The sequence below is a fragment of the Nanorana parkeri genome, unplaced genomic scaffold (genome assembly GCF_000935625.1).
Source record: "Nanorana parkeri isolate BGI_ZX_2015 unplaced genomic scaffold, ASM93562v1 scaffold555, whole genome shotgun sequence".
NCBI classification, from domain to species: Eukaryota; Metazoa; Chordata; class Amphibia; order Anura; family Dicroglossidae; genus Nanorana; species Nanorana parkeri.
In genome coordinates, this window is record NW_017306823.1 from 357,132 (window position 1) to 371,873 (window position 14,742).

A 14,742-nucleotide genomic window follows, 5' to 3' on the forward strand; every position below is an offset into this window, starting at 1 on the left:
CCCCCCTTCCTCCCTACTGCCATTATGATCAATCCTGAGTTCCCACCAGGCCTAGACATAGTTGCCTTCCAACACTGTAAAGTAGATGGCCCACTAAAATTACATCAGGTCACAAAGGGGATGAGCTTCTTGCACTTGCTGATCTCAGGAAACTCTGGAGCGCTACTGTGATATTACACTCTCAGCCTCACCCTGAGCAGAGTTTTTCCAGCTCCTGGGACAACAATGCAAATGCCAGCAGACTGAGAGTGGTTGTCAATTGGGCAGGTTAACTCCACAGCCTTAACTATTTTAAAATGTTTAATTAAATTAAAAGAAAAACAGTGCAAGAAAATATTTACAGAAGAATTGTCACAAAACACACAATTAACAGTAAAATAAATGGTATTGAAAGCAGAAAGATATTTAACAAAATTTGCCTGGTCTTTAGTTTTGCACATAGGCCACCCTATTGCAGATTAAGTCCAATCTGATGTATTAAAGTCATCAGCTCTCATGAATGACCCTTTCTTCATATTTTTGACCGTAAGCAAGAACTGTTGAGAAGCCCTGGAGAGGGCGTTTACAGAATATAACTTGAGCAAATACTTTCTTGATCTACCAATAGCATGTGCTCGGGAGATGTTCCCACAACAAAATCTATGTTTATTGTAGCTGAAAAATCACATTAGATGTGTTGGTGTGTTTCTGAAAAATCACAAATCTGGCTCTATATAATGCAACACAGTGTAGAAAAGCTCCAGGAACATTATCATACATGTGATTGTTAAAGTGACACTAAACTCAGCAGTTAAATCTTAAAAATGCATTCAAATACCTTACTTATCACCAGAAATGCAGCTTATGTCTATCACTCAGCTGTAGATCCTCAAATAATCTCTAAATTCATGCTGCTTTTGTTCTCTATGGTCCCTGTGTGTACTGTAAAGTAGACATCGCTCCAGTAACGGACTACAATCTCAATACAAATTAGTAAACTAAACATGGGATTGTAGTCCATCACAAGAGTGAGTTTGGGGTGGGGGCTACAGTGCAACACACACATAGACCATGGGGAACAAAAGTAGCCACCCTCCAGAAGGGAGGAGATAATAGGCTACATTTTTGTTAATAGCTAAGGTGCTTGAATATTTTTTATGGCTTTAACTCCTGAGTTAAGGTCACTTTCATACAACCTTACTGGCAGCAAATTCTTGCTCTTATATCACATATCACTGCTGTGACCCTGGGATCCTTGAGTACTTTTATTTCACAAAACATCCATACCAGCTTCTTGATAGAACAAAACATGATGCCCATTAACTAAATGCTGCTAAAAACCTGATTCCTAAATACTGGAAAACCACCAAACCACCCTCGGTAGCGGAGTGAACACTGCTGCTTGTTGATAAAATCTACTTTATGGGGGAGATCACTATACTCAAAAGGGCCGATTTTCAAGTATACTATACAAAATGGGCTGGTTGGTTACAATTTAGACTATTTAGAAATGTAGAAACTATTGGGCACCGTTCCAGACTTCATTCTCCAATAACCTGATCATAGCAATATGTACAAAGCATCAAAATCCTCATATGGTTTAATTCTCTTAAGACATGTTTTACCGGATTGGAGGCCACCCTCCCTTGCCTTCCTCCTCAGTCTTTGTATCTATGTTATGTTGAATGGGCATGAAACTATGGTTTAAATGTAATTAATATTGCTACTGCACAGCAGAGGATATTGCCTCTTTTCATGTGATATCCCACCCCCTATGTCAACCATGTACAAAGTAGTTTGTTTCTTTAAAAGCTTTATGGTGCTTTCTATTCTATTGTATGTCTGTGTGATATATGGAAAATAAAACCTTTATTGTGCAGAAATAATGTTGTAAATTTAAAGTACTAAAGATTATGCAAACAACACTTCTGATAAAAATGCCATCAAATAAATCTGCTACAATGATCACTGTTTAGGCAAATATTTATTTATTGATATTTTTTTGTGTCAGTTGCAATTTCTATTTCCCAGTGTTTTTATTTTCTGCTTTTATTTTCTGTCTCTGACATACCAAGTCCTGAAAGTATACATTCACAAAATATAATGAAAAAAATCATAGATATTTCTAATAACTGTACTACTATATTCCCAAATTCTAGTATAGCCTTTTCCTGCATATTTCAATTTTTGTTTTTTATTCATTTTAACATAACAGATCCATGTCTGTGCACATCACAAATAGCAACCAGCAAAATTTGAAAATGTGGGTAGAGGAAAAAAAACAAGGAAAGATTTGTGAAAAAGTTAAAAGAAAGGTGATTTAGGCCCACCTATTCTTAAAGCAACCTATGGCTTCCTCATCAGCAGTAGTTCAGAATGATAAATCAGTTTTAAACAGCTGAGTACAGCAAGATTTATTGAGCATACATACGTGTGAAGTACATATACAACAAAGACATGTACTGGAGCTTTAACAATAAACAATTTATTAAATACCAGTTTCTTATATAAAACTATTCCCATATGTAACAGATTAGTTGGTAACCAAAGACAGGAACATAACCTCTTATCCTTGAGTGACACCTAAGCAGTGCCCAACAAATACAGTTCATTCTTACAAAAGTGGCAAAATGTCCATTTATGGTAACATTTGGATGGGATAATTGGTAGCCTCTAGGAAGTCCTAACTCATACCCACAGGGATAGGGCTGCAACAACTAATCGATTATAATCGATGATGAGAATATTTGGCAATGATTCTCATCATCGATTAGTTGCTGCCGCTCTGCTTCTCTGTTCTCCTCCCTGTCGGTGCCAGCTGCAGCGGTCTGTGTCCCTTTCAATCCCTGCTGCTCTCCCCGCCTGTATCGGCAGAGGCAGCGGGGACACAGACCACTGCAGCTGGCACCACTGGCGAGATCACTGTGACTGCATACCCCCACTGCCACCCCCGTACATTCGCTGCTGCCCCTCGTACCTCCGCTGCTGCACCGGTCCATTCCTCCACCCCGTGCCTCCTCTGCCTCGCTCCGTTCCTCCTCTGCCCCTCTCCCGTGCCTCCACAGCCGCCCCGTTCCTCCTCTGCATCTAGAGGCTGGCTATTGCACCCGCCTACTGCCTGATGTCAATCAGCCTTAGAGGACCTGATGGAGAACTTTTTTCTTCAGGTCAGGTGATTGACAGCAGGCAGTGGGCGGTGCAATAGCCAGCCTGCTATTGGCTACTGCAATTTGAAATATCCAATAGCAGGCTGGCTGTTGCTCCCAGCAATAAAGTAAAACAAAAAAAGTTTAAAAAAGTAGAGTTAAATAAACTAAAATTAAAAAGACTAAAAAATGAAAAAAAAGTTAAATAAAAATTACAAATGCAAACAAATAAAAAATAATAAATAAACTACAATTAAAAATAGAAAAAAAGAGCTTTATTAATTCACATTATTTTAAATCCATGAAACGAATTAAAATGTCTAATATAATACATACAAGCAATGTCCTGCCTTCCAGTGTAGTGCGATTTTAAAAATTGTGCATATCGTTTTATTCTGAAGTAAACATTGTCTGTAACACTGCATTTTGTATTTTATTTTAAATAAATGATGGTATTAATTTTTTTTATTTTATCTGAATAATCGATTAACTGAAGTTAATAATTGGCTAACTAATCGATTATGAAAATAATCATTAGCTGCAGCCCTACACAGGGAGTTCAAATAACCTATTACTAGATTCTATAGAAATGCTGTTTTCTCTCTCATTCAATGAAAGAGGACTCGTAGACAATAGGGTTATACTGCCACCTACAGGTGGCCTGGTACAGCCTGGCCTCTCCCACTCCCAGCATGCCCTAGTTTTTATTCCTAGATTATAGACATCTTTTCTCTACTAATAAATGTTCAACTGGTGTAATTAGCCATTTTGCCTTATTCAGGCATAAATATATTGTTTTTACCTTTTAATCAAGACTTTATGTATTAGCTGCTAGAGCTGATTTCTTCATGCAGCTATCTGGATTGGTATATCCTTGGAGGCCGTACCTGGATCCTGCTGGACTGGCTGATTGCCGAGTCTGCCTGGAATGTGACCTTTGGGCACTCTGCTTCACATTAAGGTGCTTTCCGTACTTTTGTGTCCAGTATTAGTTAGCCACAGGGTGCTTTTCAGGTCCATCGCCACTGCACAGCCTCTGCTGTGACCCAGTTTCTGAAGACTCCTTTATGAGTAAAGCTACTTAATTTATTAGAATGGTTGGGCGCGGTTTTTATCCCTATTTTTCTGTTGGTTCTGTTGGTGCAGGAACTATATGCTGCATCTTTAGGTGGAGCATTGCATGCTCACACTTTGCACTCTTGTTTCTGTCATTCAGCGTGAGCTAGCACCTTCCCGCCACTGTACCTTTTCGCAAAGAAGGATGCAGTTTCACAGTTGCCGCCTAAAGTGACCAGATTACCTCTGGCCATTTGAACCTCTCCTTCTTTCAGCAGCTGATTAGGGAGAACCCAAGGTTTATCCTTGTATTTGAGCTGAGGATTTCATGGGAAGAATAATTTTTTTGATCTGCCTGCACCATTAGGGCCTTTGAACCTTCAGCTGCAGAAAATCTATCTGATGAAGAGTTTCAAAAATCCTTGCAGGAGGATGTTGTTCCTGAGGAGTTGCAAAAAGTCACCATAACTCCTACGCTTAGAGAGACCATTTCAGCTCCTATTGAGGTGGTATGGGTCAACTTAAAAATGGAGAAGCAACCTGTAGCTTCTACTAGGGCTGCTACCTGTCTAGGGAACCCTGAGAGGCTATAAGAATACTAAAACTTTTTCCCATGCACTCACTTTTGCCAAACATCTCCCAAACGTTTTGCAGTCCAATACCCATTTGAGGAGTCCTTTATTAAGTAGTGGGCTGTTCTCACTGTCTTTAATAAAGCACTGACGACTCCTGTATAGGACGCACCAATATGTAAGAATCCCATAGATACACGTTTGGAGGTACTCTCCAAATCCTTGTTTTCTCTGTCAGGCCCTGCTTTGCTATCCTATAATGGCCTTGATGTTAGCCTGTCAAACATTAGGGGAATGGACTAAATTCATGAGATGGGATCCATCTTCCCTCCACACTGATCTGCTATTTGTCAAACATTTAGGGCTCATGTCAACAGCCCTGTATCACTGTGTGGATGGGTTAGTGGATCTCTCCCATCTTATTTCTCATATGACTTTCCTATCAGGGAACATGCAGGGAACTCTTTGGTTTACATGTTAAAAACAACAAAAAAGGCTAGAGCGCACTACCTGCTGGGTAAAAACCTTTATTCGGCTATAAAAGCGTGTGCTGTAAAAACGTGAGTACACAGCAATACAGTGTGCAGGCTCTGTCAGAAACAGGGTGAGGAACCCTGTGAGTACACAGATAAAATCACACAATGAGAAAGCGCCACTACTGTAAAGGAAACACTCGTCTCCTTTACAGTACGTTACTGTACACACGTTACTGTAGTCAGCATATCGCGTGTCAGCTGGTCTTGCAATTCCGGGAAAATGAGCAGAAGAACAGTCTGAGAAATGTCAGGGGTGATCGTGTAATCAACGCGCACTCAGCTGGCCAGGCTGAGCCGCGGCTGCACGAATATGAGGCGATGTTAATGCCGGACCGTCCGGGGACCCCAGGAGTCTGTAGGGGCGGTATCTCAAGGATATCAAAAACGAAGGGGAATAAAAGAGCTGGACAGGGATGGTGTCCAATGCCGGCGGCTACGCATTTCGAGGCTCTGCCTCTTTGTCAAGCCTAAGTTGAAAGTGCAGTAGAGAGTGTCTCAAGGATGTCAAAAACGAAGGGGAATAAAAGAGCTGGACAGGGATGGTGTCCAATGCCGGCGGCTACGCATTTCGAGGCTCTGCCTCTTTGTCAAGCCTAAGTTGAAAGTGCAGTAGACACTCTAAAAGAGTGCTCATTTACCCCAGCAGAAGACTCACTGACCCTCTCTGAGGCCAAGAAGAGTCCCTTTCATTACTCATAGGCTTCAACCTTTAAGGCCAAACCCAAGCCATGAGCCCAGTTTCACTGGACCCTGGACCCTAAATCCCCCAAACCCACAGATAGGTCCTTTTCGGTATGAAGGGACACCCTTACTTTCTATATCTTTCTATAGTGGGTGATGTCTATTAGCCTTTGTGCAGACCTGGATAGATATCATCTCAGATGCTTGGCTACAGTAGGTGGTTTCAAACTAGAGTTTAATTTTCAGTCCCCTACCCAGTTTATGTATTCTTTGTCACCTTTGAAATGAAGAGTCCTTGCAACCCTTGTGGGTCTTTTAGAGCAAGGGGTTATTACTTCATTTCCTGTGAAGGGTTTTATTTGAACCTTTTCACAGTTCAAAAACCAAAAGGGAGCACCCGTCGGATCTTGGATCGCAAGCGTTCTGTTTGTTGTATTGCTCACACCTCAGTTGGACTGCTTTCGAACACTTCAATTGTCTCTGAATTCTGTGTCCCTCAATAAATAAGAAAGAAAATTGGATTTTGCTACTCACTGTAAGATCTTTTTTGGCGTTCATTGAGGGACACAGGCTCCTATCTAGAGGCAGAGCCAGCTGTACCTGCCCCCCTCCCCCGTCCGTTCCTCCAGTATAGGCTGGAGGATCGAAGTGGGGAGGGAATCCCTGCAGGGAGCCGTGACAAAAAGTCACGGCTCTCTGCAGGGACATGATCGAGAAGTAAGCGAGCGTTGTTATGTGTTCGCTCACTTCCCAATCTATTGAGCCGACGTGTTTCATTGTCACACGTCGGCTCGAACTATGAGGTTGAGTGATTTTAACTCACCTCATAGTTCTCCTTTAAATGACCCTCCTTTTTCTGTTCATATGGCCTATGCCATGAGGACCATGGGACTAACATTATCAGTTTGCCTCTACTTATGAAATGCCATATGGGTTTTCCATTAGCAACTGTTTACAGAGAGTTCCATTGTAACATGATATTTCCCAAGCAATGATATTATTGCTACAATGGAAACTAGCAAACTGTAACTTAATATTTCTTAAATGCATCCTTTACTTCATCACAAGGATGCACAAAGGAAACACAGCCAATAGACCCATACTGACCTTTAGGAGGAGGGTAAGTGCATTTCATTTTTCAGTTTAAAATATAGCCATAACATTATTGGGATTATTGTACAATGATGTGATAATCAGCCAATGGTCAGTCCATTTAGGGTGCACTAAAGGGTTTAAAGTGCCTTTTTTTTTTTTTGTTGACTGAGATTACCTGACTATCTTTGAGTAACTTGTTCTATCTTTCTGGAGGTGCTGACCACTCAAAACCTACTTTTCCTGGCAGCCCTTCTTCAGTCAGGTTGCACAATTTTCAGCATTGAGTCCTGGCAAATCAGCATCGAAACATATACAGTTTGTCAGATGAGACAGCCCTTCATGTGCATTTGCACATGACACATTTAACCTATCTAGATAAATGCCAAGTAGGCATTAGATGAAATCTATGCTTTGCCCATACAGTGCAAAGCAACAGATTGGTTTAAACACCACTATCCCCTCCCCAGCAGCACCCCCCTTTCCTTTGCTCTCCTGCTGCAAGGAGCAAAGAAACTGTTCTGTATTTCAAGGTATGGAAGAATATGGTGCCTGGCAGTTGGCTTAGTGCTGTCACATGGGGGCAGGGAGAAAGATCTGAGTTCTGTGTAAGCTCTGACTTATACAGAGGAGTTTGGAATATGATCTGTTATGGAGGGATGCATGAAAATTAAAGGATCTGTGAGGTGAGTGATTTCCACTCATCGTTATAGTTAGAGCCGAACCTGCTACAAAGAAGCTGTCACAGGTCGGCTCTTGATCGGGAAGTTAACAGAAACATGCACCGATCTACTCCCCGATCGTCTCCCTGCAGTGAGCGGTGACTGTCACCGCTTCCCGCAGGGATTATCCCCCTCCCCTCTCCGATCCTCCAGCGCTGACTGGAGGAATGGACGGGGGAGGGGGCGGGCACAGCTGGCTCTGCCTCTATATAGGCAGAGCCAGCTGTCACTTACACAGCTGGGTGGATCTCGACAGTAATGTTGGGATCCGTCCCGGCTGTGGCGCTCACAGTATATAGTGGGCAATAGCCCGCGATATACTGAGCTTTGGGTCATGGGAGGATGCTAGTATATGTCCTTCAGTGACCCTAAAGAGAACTATGGGGAAAAACACTTACCCCATAGTTCTCTTTTAAAATGTTGTTATTCCCAGCATGAGCAAAGCACAGATTTGCTTTAAAGGAGAACTATGGGGTCAGTGTTTTCCCCCATAGTTCTCCTTAGGGTAACGGGAGGACACAAACAACATCTGTTACTGAAATGTAAATTTTAATATCTATAATAATACTGGCCACATTTGAAAAATTGTACAGAAAAGCAGCAGTAGTCTGTCATTTATGAGATTTCCAGTGACCAGCAGCTGTGGTCATATGAAATAAAGCAAGGTCAGCATGAAGTAGAAATGCAATACTGGATAAAGGGGGAGATGAGTGAAAGAATTCCACTGCCATCACGGATCAATTTGCAGCTCAACACTGACATAAAGCACACCGGAAAAGAGCATATGGTAAAATAATATGTCTTGCAGAGCATATATGTTTTTCTATCAAGTGCTTCTTGTATTGCTTTAGCGTTTTTTTAAAGCAGCTATAATTTCATGATGTATTTAACATCTGCACACACTAATGTAACCAATATTTAATAGATTTCATTGGATAGATTAGAAATCTTTAGTGCCATGTATTGTATATGGATCCATATATCAAAATAATGTCAACTTAAGAGAAAAGTGCAGCAGTGGGATTTTCATGGCACACCTATATTGTAATAAAAATATCCACGCTCTCCATGTCTACCCTCAAATATTGCCCAAAAGAATGTGCAAAGTGATTGTATCAAAAAATAGTAGACATGTGCGATTCGGTTCGTTCCGAAATTCGTTTTGGACGAATTTTCGGAAATTGGGAGATTCGGATGCATCCGAAATTCCCGATTTCCCGAAATTCGTTATTGGACGAATTTCGTTGCAGCAAAATGAAAGTAAACTAAAAAGTAAACTAGACTAAACGAATTTTTTTTTTTTTTTCAAAACGAAACTAAACGAAACAAATTTTTTGCTGGTGCACATGTCTAAAAAATAGCATAATGATAAATTAACACTAACGCTAAATCCACCTACTGAATAATTATTTCATATAAAAATAGTAACACTACTAATCCCATCAAACCAGTATACAAAATTCATATAAAAATCACATAAAACATTAAAAAAAAATGTTGTGCAATTAATCTAACTCCGCAATAAGCTTATTCAGCCATTCAATTACATCAACCCACCATGTGCAAAAAGTAGTCCATAAAATAGTGATCTATAAAGTGCCAGTCCTCCCAATCACACAGTGAATGTTCAATGTGCAGCAATTTCCAAAACCTCTGTGTGTTACACCACTGTGCACACACTCCACTGCACTCTCCGGACAAATATGACCAGTATGTTACATGGTCAATCAGCACTTTCACTGGTTAACTCCAATAAACGTAACTCTTCCAGCTATAAATCCTCTTCCACCAGATCCTTTAACTGTACTCCAATCCCGCCATTCTTTCAGTGCAACTGTCAGAGCTCAGATCCACAGGAAGATACCTCTCATAGTGTACTTATTCAAAATAAAACAACTTACTTTAAAAAGTAATACACTTGCATTAAAATCCAAAGCAAGAACGTTCATAAGAAAACCCGTCGCAGAAAAATCGTTAAAAAATCATCACAGCCGTCGTACAGCAAACACAAGAGCACTAGTAGTTTTACTATTTTTATATGAACTATTTATTCAGTAGGTGGATTGATATTTAGCACGGTGTTAATTTATCATTTTACAACTATAATGTATTGTTACCTTTTAAAGTAGAATTAAACTCGTTTTCTTTTGCATATATCTACTGCTAGCAAGCAATAGATATATTTAAAAACATAAAAAATAAATAAAAAAAAGTTACCAAATAGGTAAAAACTTGCCTGTGTCTCTGCCGCTCACTCCTGTAAGATCTGAAGATTCTCGAGCAGCCGTGAAGGATCATGGGGCTGGCGCATGGCAGTAGAGCTCTTCGGCGGGAGAAGAGGAGAGACACAGGGTAAGTCAATGCAAGCAGCTGGCAGTGTGCATGCGGACAGACACCATGGGACACAGAAGACACATCAGTCAGCACTGGATCAAAGACCGGCACAAGCGCTGGAGGGACAGCTGAAAACTACTGGAAAGAAGATGATCGGATCAAGAGGCATCATTTAAGGTAAGTTCTTAACGCAGCCATGGGGGGAGGGGGTGTGTGTGTGACTTTAATGTCACTTTTTAAGCTTTACCTACTTTTGAGAGCGCAGCAATTTGAAAACAAATAGTTTACAAATATAGTACTTGGAATGAAATTTGAATATCTATGAAAACAACATGTGAAATGTTTGTCCTGTGCAAGGTGGTTTCTCTATTATACCAGATTAATGGGAGTGCATATTATTTTTGAAGTGATAGTATTCTGATCCTCAGAAATACCTGATTGTATTAAGCTGCTTACATGGAATTATGCATTAATGTTAGGATTTGTTACTTGATAAATGACCCAGAGATATGAAGCCTTCATTGGTGTTCACAAAATTGCATTTAATTAAGTTGCTATGATGACAGTCAAAAGGGGATGGCAATCTGGTAGATACCTACTCTCCCGTGTCACTCATTCCCTTACAGATCTGTGATTCCCTGAATAGAGATGGCAAGTGGGCCCCCTTTCCTTCTTCTCTACTACCTTAGGCAGGCATCCCAATGTTTGCCCCAGGGGAACAGTAAGCTTTCCTAAATAAACGGAGGTTGGGGGACATAGGGAAATCTGGTTCTTTCGTTACCTAGAGGGTACACACCTGAAACTGCTGGTGGGGTTCCATAGGAGTCCCCTCCTTCCTGCATGTCTAACTAACTTTCTTAGTTTCTACACAGGATTCATTTTATAAAATATCCAGATGGTACCCAGTACCTGACAGATCAACTAGGATCAACCCCATCTGCAGACTGCTGGAGAGGTTGTGGCCACAGAGGTAATTTTGTGCATTTGTGGTGGGAGTGCTCAATCATAAAAACCTTCTGGAAGGAAAAAAGGTGCCTAAGTCACTCAGCAACATGTTCCTAATGACCCTACAAGGCTTCAATTCTATGCAACCCCTTTATCTGTTGGTTGCTTTAAGAGGTCTTATATGCCACATTTGTTGAATGATCGAAAAAAATCCCTTTTCTGTGAAAGTCACATAGGACTCCCACCATGAGGGAATGGCTGATTTAAAGTACACAATATTATGGAGGCAGAGGAATGGATGCACAAATTGAAAGATACATTTGATCGCTTCTACAAAATTTGGGCAGTATTGATAAGCTTTTTTGCCTCCTCAGTCCAGAGCACTTGCAGAGCATTTTTCTGCGACCAAAAAGCCATTCCTCCGACGTGGAAACAAGGCTAAGCCACTCAACTGTGGACGAAAACAAAGCAGCAGGGGTGCAGAAAAATGGCAGCAGGTGCTCTGGACTGATGAGTCAAAATGTGAAAATTTTGGCTGTATCAGGAGGCAGCTTGTTTGCCAAAGGCCTGGAGAGCAGTACAATGAGTGTCTGCAGGCAACAGTCAAGCATGGTGGAGGTTCTCTGCAAGTCTGGGGCTGCATTTCTGCCAATGGAGTTGATTTGGTCAGGATCAATGGTATACTCAATGCTGAAAAATACAAGCAGATACTTATCCATCATGCCGTACCATCAGGGAGGCGTGTGATTGGCCCCAAATTTATTCTGCAGCAGGACAATGACCCTAAACATACCGTGTTTCCCCGAAAATAAGACGCTGTCTTATATTTTTTTGGGCTCAAAAAAACACACTAGGTCTTATTTTCGGGGTAGATCCCTTTTTTTTTAATGTAGAACAATCCACACTGATTCATGTACAAAAATATGGTAATCAGGGGTGCCGTACCTTTCCAAGAGCAATTTGCTAACCAATCGCTGGCCAGAATGAGCGAAACACGCTTTCACGATCGATTCCTCACAGGCGGAGTGCATTTGGTATCACTCCGCCTGTGACAGGAGACGGCGCTATAGAGGAGGCATCGGCTTATGCGGCTCTGCTCCCTCCGGTGCCACCTCACTTCCTCTAGCGCTGGCTTCGTTGGCACCGCTGATTCTCTCCCGCCTCTCCCGTGGCTTTTCAAGTTCCCCCTTATGCCACCACCGGCCATAGGAATGGTCACAACTAGGTCTTATTTTCGGGGTATGTCTTATATTTTAGCAATTCCCAAAAATAGTACTAGGTCTTATTTTCGGGGTAGGTCTTATTTTCGGGGAAACAGGGTACATCCAATGTCATTAAGAACTATCTTCAGTGCAAAGAGGAACAAGGAGTTCTGAAAGAGCCCTGATCTCAACATCAGCGAGCCCGTCTGGGATTACATGAAGAGACAGAAGGATTTGAGGCAGTCTACATCCACAGAAGATCTGTGGTTAGTTCTCCAAGATGTTTGGAACAACCTACCTGCCAAGTTCCTTCCAAAACTGCGTGCAAGTGTACCTAGAAGAATTGATGCTGTTTTGAAGGCAAAGGGGTGGTGACATCAAATATTGATTTGCTTTGGATTTCTCTTGTGTAAAGTGTATATATATATATATATAATGCACAACTTCGCACAGAAAATTGTTGCAAGTACAAATGAGTAGGCATTCTCATGTTTATTTATTTTGTTTGTATTAGTATGACACAAACAAGTGGGGAAAAAAGCCAAATCTAACACATTCCACACAAAACTCCAAAAATGGACTGGACAAAATTATTGGCACCCTCAATTAATATTTGGTAACATAGCTCTTGGAAAACAATAACTGAAATCAATCACTTCCTGTAACCATCAATTAGTTTTTTTACACCTCTCTACAGGAATTTTGGACCACTCTTCTTTCGCCAACTGCTCCAGGTTTCTCGGATTGAAAGGGTTCCTTCTCCCAACTGCTATTTTGAGATCTCTCCACATGTGCTCTATGGGATTTAGATCTGGACTCATTGCTGGCCAGTCCAGAACTCTGCAGCGCTTTGTCTGAAACCATTTCTGGGTGCTTTTTGACGTATGCTTTGAGTCATTGTCCTGCTGTAAGACCCATGACCTCTGACGGAGACCCAACTTTCTGACCCTGGGCCTTACATTGCACCCCAGAATTATTTGGTAGTCTTCAGATTTAATAATGCCATGCACACAGTCAAGACATCCAGTGCCTGAAGCAGCAAAGCAACCCCAAAACATCAGTGAACCTCCACCATGTTTGACTGTAGGGTCTGTATATTTTTCTTTAAAGGCCTGATTTATTTTTCTGAAAACAGTAGAAAGATATGGGCTTTACCAAAAAGCTGTAATTTTGTTTTACCTGTCAACAGCACATTTTCCCAAAAGGATTTTGGCTTCCTCAGGTAAGTTTTGGCACACTCCAATCTGGCTTTTTTATGTTTCTGTGTCAGCATTGGGGTCCTCCTGGGTCTCCTACCATAGCGTCCCTTTTCATTCAGATGGTGACATATAGTGCGGGCTGACAGTTGTACCCTTTGCCTAAAGGTCAGCTTGAATTTGTCTAGAAGTTGATTGAGGGTCATTATCTTCCATTCGAACAATCCTTTGTTGCAATCTTTGATCAATTGTTCTCTTTCGTCCAGGGAGATTAGCTACAGTGCCATGGGCTGTAAACGTCTTGACAATGTTGCGCACAGTGGACACATGAGCATTAGGATCTCTGGAGATGGACTTGTAACCTTGAGATTGTCCATGCTGTTCCACAAAAACTTGGAATGCAATTATTTCTTGCAGTTTGGAGAAGGTGCCAATAATTTTGTCCAGTTCATTTTTGGAGTTTTGCGTGGAATGTGTCAGATTTGGCTTTTTTTCCCCTTCTTTTTTGTGTCATACCAATACAAACAAAATAAATAAACACGAGAATGCCTAAACATTTGTAATTGCAACAATTTTCTCTGCGAAGTTGTGCATTATCTGACAGAAATGCAGGGGTGCCAAAGTGGACCTTTCCCCCTGTTCACTAAAAATCACATCAGCATCAGCTCTGCATCATCTTAAATTAATTAAACAAACTTGTATTTCATCTACTTACAAATAGAGTTCATCTACTTCCTGGTCAACTTCTGGCACAAATGTTGTAATGTGCCAAATCAGTGCATCCTGAGAAGGTTACATAGGCAGAGCATTGCTGGGAAATCTCATCTGTAATCCCACGAGATCTCGGGGAAAGGCATTTTCCTCCCCTGAGATGATGTGCATGGTCATATGTCATAGTCACATGTGCCAGAGTTCCAGGAAGTAAAGGGAGATCTAGTAACCAGCCCTTAGGTTTTTTTTTTGTGTAATATCTTTTTATTATTTATACAAAATATTCATACCATAATAATAATAATAAGAAGAAGTATAACAAAGCATCAACATTCACATATCTCGTTTACATACAAATTTAACTTCTCATCATCACCACAACTTACAACATCCCACACTATATACTTAATTCTTACATACATATGTTAACATAACCACCCAAATTTCCTCCCTATGCCATTTCCGTTTACTTGTTACCCCTTACTATTTATTGGAGGGATGCGGTAGCTACAAATTTTTTTTAATTTTCCTTAATTCACTCCTCTCATACCAAAACAACCCCCCCCCCCC

At 41.0% G+C, this 14,742-nt stretch overlaps 1 protein-coding gene across 1 annotated transcript in view; it reads left to right on the top strand.

Moving 5' to 3' along the window:
* The window catches only part of HECW2 (HECT, C2 and WW domain containing E3 ubiquitin protein ligase 2), a 220,675-nt gene that overhangs the window by 69,779 nt on the left and 136,154 nt on the right, over positions 1–14,742 (top strand). The gene's annotated exons all lie outside the window — the stretch shown is intronic.